General features: G+C 39.5%; 1 non-coding gene across 1 annotated transcript; it reads left to right on the top strand.

Annotated features, from left to right (window-relative positions):
* The first annotated feature begins 466 nt into the window (after positions 1-466).
* On the top strand, positions 467-573 carry LOC132045606 (small nucleolar RNA R71). The gene has a single exon (XR_009412481.1). It is a non-coding gene; the product is annotated as a small nucleolar RNA R71 (small nucleolar RNA).
* Positions 574-7,210: the final 6,637 nt, after the last annotated feature.

Raw genomic sequence — 7,210 nt, 5'->3', positions numbered from 1 at the left:
TGATTGCTTTGTTATTGGGGTCTCCATTGCTTTTGATAACCCTCTTGAGAGTTATCGATATAATTAGCATCCTCACGTTGCGGTTGCCCCTCTAGATAAGTCTCCTCCGAGACTTGATACATTTTGGGAGCATGAGATGGCATTTCTTCAACAACATTCACACCCTTAGCTTCTTTCTCCGCAAGCCTCTTTGACAGCAAATCCACGGTGGTTTGCAATTGAGCAAAAGCATGATCTCGCTCATGATTTTCTTTGGCCACCGCGGCAACAGAAGGACTACCATATGACAAAACTTCACTATCGTTGGAGTGCCAAGCTTGATTTTGGGTGGTGAGATTATCGAGCAACCGGGCGATGTTAACAAATGACTTGTCCATGAAGCATCCCCCAAGCGGCAGTATTGACTGCAATCTGATTCATTGTATCTAACTCCTTGTAGAACTTCTCGGTGAGGATAGCATCCAGAAACCCATGAGTTGGAGATTGAGCAAGATAGTACTTGAAACGCTCCCATGTCGAATATAATTGTTCCCCCGGGAGCTGTTTGAACTCAAAAATCTTATCTCGAAGTTCAGCCTTTTTGCTCGGTGGAAACCGCTTCTTCAAAAATGTATTGGCTAGCTCGCTCCAGGTGTGAATAGAATTGCTGGGAAGCTTTTTATACCATTCCCTTACTTGGCCAGCCAAGGAATATTTGAAGACCCGTAACCGAAGTGCATCAGCAGAAACAGCACCTTGGGATTGTTGAGCACACACATACAGGAAGTTCTTCAAATGTCAGAGTGGACAATCCTCCAAAGAATTTCAAAAATAACCTTCAAGTTTCAGCTGTTAATAAATAGAGCTATCGATTTTGAAAGTAGCATTTCCAGTCCTAGGAGGGACCACAGCAGAAGCATAATCAGCTTCATTAATGAATTCCGCAAATATGTTCTCATCTTCCTCCTCTTCTGGTGCAGGTGGGTTCACTTGGAGCCCACCTTGGTTTCCTTGATTTCGGTTGTGTCTTCCTGCCATTTTCACCTGATTTACCAAAAATAACAAACAAGGTGTGATGGAATAGAATTTTTTTTAAAGAAAAGTACACAACAATTAGTAATTTCAAAACCGTATTCCCCGGCAACGGCGCTAAAATTTGATACGCTCAAATTATACCTAAATTATGGCGTAAGGCGGTCGTTGTCAAATATAGTAACCCAAATAGGTTGGAGTCGAATCCCACGGGGAATACAGTGTGAAATAAATACTAATTATATATGTTACTAATTTAGTTCTATTCCGACTAGGGTAGAAAAAGGATTTTGGTTTGTATTCGCTATTTTGGAGTATTTGGAAATTGTTTGGATTAGAAGAACCAAAGTTATGTTCCCGCTGTGATTAGATGTTATGTTATGGGTATCAATGTGATATATTTCTAATGGGTGGTGGTTATGTATGCACTTAATCTCTAATGCACTTCCTAATATTTTTTAATAGTTAGAAAGTATTTCTTTTCATGATTTTCCCAAATATAGAAAAGTTGCAAATAAGACCGATTAAATATGCCAAGTAGAACTCATCTTATCCCTAAGTGAGTTCATTAAACGAGGGTTAGCGCTCCGAGTCCTTGTTATATTATTTCAACTCAAACCCTAGTTCATCTTTCCAAACAAAATTAGGGTTTGTGCATAAGTAAGTGTTTGCAACCACTAACTAACAATGAATATGAGAAATAATAAAACACATCACAACCCATTATATATATATATATATATATATACAATGTTAGACACCCATTACATAACACCCATAATTTGGGTCCACAACTTTGATTAAAGAAACTACTCACATATATTGGTCACAAAAGTAGTAAGCAATAATAGAGACATAAAGCTTACAAAGTGTAATAAAGATGGTGGGAATGGAATCTTTTTGTCTTCACTAAGCTCCAAAAGGGGGGTATTCAATGCTCACCCACCAATGGAAAAAGTGTTAAATGTTGGAGAATAATCTGATAATGAGAAAAACCTAAAATGTTCTTTAAATAGGCTCCAAAAAATGCACATCAAAGAAATTGCAAAACTGCCCCTGGTGGTAGAATCGATGGACCGTCGATCAGTTCTACGGGCCGTCGATTCCTTCGTCTTTTAGTTCTTTAGTTTGACGGTGCCGTCGACCAGCTTAACGCCCCGTCGATTCTTCCGTCTTTCTCTCTACAGATGGATAAGTCTATTTGACGAGACAAATGACGAAATGTCAATCCATTCGACGCTTCGTCGATAGCTCCGTTCTTTATCCTCTTCAACTTAGGCCATCACTGGAAAATCCAACTCATTAACGCTCCAAAGGACGGTCCGTCGATCAATTGACAGACCGTCGAATCTTCGTTTCTGGGCAATTCTTCCTTTTTCTTTGTTTCTTTTGCTTTTGGGCTATTGCCTTCCTAAAACATAACAAAAACACATTAAAATAAACCAGGCTTACTTGAGAACACCCAAAATCTATAGTAAAAAGGTGTCGAATGTACCACAAATCTGCGGCACGTCAATGTAGCATGGTAAATTTATTACTTATGCTTCAAGGCAGTTGCGAAAACACGAGAAAAACTACCCGACCCACAATCTAGAGTTAGTTACTGTGATTCATGCATTGATGATGTGGAGGCATTATTTGTATGGCGTTTGTTATATCCCGCATTTCGCATGTCGAAATATTTTTAAGTTGGTTGCGAAGAGTTATGGACAAGGTTATCTCTTGACTTTGTTTTACGATAAATGGTTTATGATTTTGTTGGAAGGAAGCATTAAGGAAAAGATTTGGGACCAAGAGTGCATTATGGAAAATTTTTTAGAAATTTCATGAAATGAGAATGAGGTGGAGTGGGCCATAGGGCCACATGTGCATTATATATGGTAAGTATAAGATGATAATTAAATCATCTTTATCAATTTCATGCAAGAAAATTCTAGAAAAATAAAGAAAAAGAAGAAGGAGAAAAAAAAAAAACGTCCAAGGGAGGGGCGTGGCACCCTTGGTATGGTTTGTGTATCATTATATATATATGTATAAGTGATGAAATAAGACACAATTCATCATTTTAATTCAAGAAACTTGGAGAGAATAGAAGAAAGAACAAGATGGAGAAAAGAGAGGAAGGGTTCGGCTGGAGGGGCTGGCCGAACCATCCCCCTAAAGGTGGTCATGGAAAATTATTTTTCTTCTAGTTTGTGACTAAATGGAAGGTCCTTTATCTTGTGGAATAGTTGTTGGAAGAAAGGAACCACTTGTTTTGTAAAGACAAGCTTAGCCGAGCATGAAGAAAGCAAGAGGAAAAGGTATGATTCAATTCTCTTTTGCATGTTTTGTGGCTGCCTTGGACGTGTTATATTGTATGGAAACGGATAAAAATCATGAAGGGTTGTGTGTTGCAAGTTGTGGCCGTGTGTAGTGTGTTGAGGCCGTGTGTGTGTGTAGTTGTGTAGGAGTGAAGAATTAATTGTATGTAGCTTGTTTGTGTGTTGTTGTAATGTGTGGGAAATGGATGAAAAGTATGAAGTTGTGTGTGTTGAGGGGCTGACCGAATGGTGGCTGTTTGTGTGGTAGAGATGGACTAATTGTACTTGATATGATTTGTTTGTCGTATTGTGAATTCTACAACGTGAAATGAAGGTTTAATGACTTATGGCAACTGTTGTGGGCTGTTTTGAAAGTTAATATGATTCTAACATGTTCTCTTATATTTATGAAGCTATGGTGGAAGTGTATGGAATTGTTGACGTAGTACGAGAATTGGAAAGAAAGAAACACATTATTGTCGGGTTCATTAAGTTGGAAGATCTCGGGTTGCATAGCATATTGTTGAATTGTCTTGAAATATTGTGCGAATTGCTTAGAATGCGTTATGAATTGATTATGGATGTTGTCTTTATGATTATTGGATTGGTTGTTGTTGATATTTGGGCCGAGCCATATCCTCGGGATGGTGTGTTTAAAGGGGAAATGCTGCCGAAATTTCGGTAGACAAATATTGGCTAAGGTTGAAGATTGAAAGTCTCATGAATAGTAACTGGTAAATGTGACCATTTGCAGATTCTAGGCGAAACGGGATTGGAGATTAAGCGAGCATAAGACGTCCGTAAGGTATGTGAAGCTATCCCTCTCCTTCCTTTGGCATGTCCTAGGTGTACTAGGCTTGAATTTGAGCCTCGGGGGTTATTCTGTTCATCGAAATTCGATTCTGAAATTGAGCACTATTCATTCAGTGCGATTGAACTAGAATCCTTATATCTTGTTGGAAAAAAATGCTCAAACGTCCGTAACTTGCAGGAATGTAATCGAATTGCCTTGAAACTTCCATGAATGACGCCATTAAGCTTAGTATATGTAATTCGAGTACGCCACCTCCGTTGACTCGGGCGGACCCGCTATTCCGGATCTCCGCCTCATTGTTTTATTTGACTTATTTTTGTACCACAATTGAAGGAAAACTTTTGGCTATTGCCCTAACTATTAAGCGATATTTTATAAAACTTTTCAAAACCACTCCGGGGAGTGTGATATTTTACAAAACTTTTCAAAACCACTCCGAAGGGGAGTGCGATATCTTATTATTCGATTTTCCAAAACCACTCCGGCGGGGGGTGTGAGATTTTATTATTATTATTACTATTATTATTATGCCCGAAGGGGGCTAGGACTAGTATTATGTCACGAGTGGCATGCCGAAGGGCCGGGGGTAGCCGTATGCCACGAGTGACATGCCCGAAGGGGCTAGGATTATTATGTCGGGGTCGGCGTATGTCCGAAGGGGCCAGGATAGACGTATGTTGGACCGGCATGCCCGAAGGGGCCATCATTTGATTCCGGACCGGCATGTCCGAAGGGGCCGGGATAGACGTATGTCGGAACCGCACACCCGAAGGGGATTACTAGTATTATTATCATTATTATTACCGTTGTTATTACTATTATTGTTATTATTATTAGTCGGAGCGGCCGTCCGAAGGGACTATTTTATTTAAATATTTAATTCATGTCAGGTAACCTAAACTTGCTTTCTGTTGTACTTTTCGGTTTACGCTTCGGTAATGCTTTACATACTCAGTACATATTCCGTACTGACCCTCCTTCTTCGGGGGGGGGGGGGGGGCTGCGTTTCATGCCACGCAGTACACCGGATGAAGAGAGACTTGCTAGAAGTTGTCCCCGCGGGATTGGCGAGCTCCCGATTCAGTTCGGAGTGTTGCCGAGTCAAGCACTTATGTCATGGTATTTGTGTATATCCTAGAGACTTTGCAGACAGTGTCCTGTGGAGAGAGTGTCGAGGAACGCGAACCGGTTGTAGATGCTAGAAGAGTGCGTATTTTCAGATGTTGTCGATTGGTAAAAGTTTATGTGATTGACTGCAGGTTTTCATAACCTGGATAAAACAGTGATCTCTATTTTGAGAAGTTTCATGTTTCTTAATTTTTTTTTGAAATGACAGGTTTTAGTAACGCGAACGTTTAAGGGTTCGCTCGACTCTGAGGAGAGTCGGGTGCCCATCACACCCTAGTAAGGTCGGGGTGTGACAGCGTTCACGTTGATATTTTTACAGATCATAAGAGTCTTCTGTATATTTTCAAGGAGAGAGAGTTGAATTTACGACAAAGGCGATGGTTGGACCTGTTGAAAGATTATGATGTTAGCATCCTATATCATCTAGGGAAAGCAAACGTTGTAGCTGATTTTCTTAGCTGTAGATCTATGAGTAGCTTGTGTGATATCCAGCCAGAGAAGAGAGAGTTAGCTCGTAAGCTTCAACAGTTAGCTAGCCTAGGAGTTCAATTAATGGACTCGGGCAATATGGGAGTTACTATTCATAATTCAGCTGTTTCGTCATTAGTAGTTAAGGTGAAAGAACGCCAGTATGAGGATCCCATATTAGTTCATTATAGAAATACACTTCCTTAGAAGAAAAAGTCACCCATTGAAATTTTTACAGATGGAGTTCTCAGGTGTCGAGGCAGGTTGTGTGCTCCTGATGTTGCAGAATTACGTCACCAGATTTTGAAAGAAGCCCATTGTTGCCGTTATTCTGTTTATCCGGGAGCAACGAAAATGTATCATGATCTTAAATCCATTCTTGGTAGGACAGAATAAAGAAAGACATAGTAGAGTTCGTAGCTCAATGTCCTAAATGTCAGCAGGTAAAGATTGAGCATCAAAAGCCCAGTGGATTATTGCAAGTTATGGAAATTTTGACTTTAAAATAGGAAGTGATTAATCTAGATTTCATTACAGGCTTGCCCCGTTCTCAGCGTAAGTATGATTCTATATGGGTAATTGTAGATAGACTTACGAAATCAACTCATTTTCCACCAGTTAGAACTACATATTCAGCTAAAGATTATGTAAAGCTTTATATCAAAGAGATAGTACGACTCCATGGTGTTCCAGTATCTATTATTTCTGATAGAGGAGTACAGTTTATAGCTAATTTACGAAGTCCTTCCAAGAAGGTTTGGGAACTCAGGTGAGTCTTAGTACAGCATTTTATCCACATACTGATGGACAAGCGCATCATTCAGACTCTCGAGGATATGCTGTGCGCATGTGTGTTAGATTTTGGAGGTAGTTGGGATGATCACTATTACATCTCAGAGATTTCATATTGTTGCATTATGAGTAGACTAATACGAGCCTAAGGTGAATATGAAGTCCTTATGAGGTTAAGGAAAGTATTAGATAGCTTAAAGTAGGTACCATAAGATTTTGAAGTCATATGAATATGTGAAATTAAGTTCGTTGAAGGAAGTGAGATGCAAGTCATGTTTGGAAAGATTTTCGCTATAATTGAGCTAATATTTATTTAGTGATGTCTTGAGGAGCTGCTAAAGGGCCTATTGTATGGTTAATGAAGTGTTATATAAGTGCCAAGAAGGTTCCACAAGGATTGGAGGTCAAACGAATCAACGAGAGCGAGTTTGGAAAATATGGGTTATACGACCACTTATATGGTCCGTATAACTTTATACGGTCCGTATAATGGTCCGTATAACATTCCATAGAAGGGTCAATCACTGGTGGTATTATACGGTCACTTATACGGACCGTATAAGTGTCCGTATAATCTCGTCTGGCAGCTTTATTTTTTTGTTATAAATAGATGGCCCAAGTTCTTATTTTTCATTTTCCATCTTCTCCACAACTCTTGAGAGCTCTAGAATATTCCACACACTATATCAACACA

Source organism: Lycium ferocissimum, unplaced genomic scaffold (assembly GCF_029784015.1).
Source record: "Lycium ferocissimum isolate CSIRO_LF1 unplaced genomic scaffold, AGI_CSIRO_Lferr_CH_V1 ctg7218, whole genome shotgun sequence".
Lineage (NCBI taxonomy): Eukaryota > Viridiplantae > Streptophyta > Magnoliopsida > Solanales > Solanaceae > Lycium > Lycium ferocissimum.
This window is presented reverse-complemented; position numbering and strand designations above follow the sequence as displayed.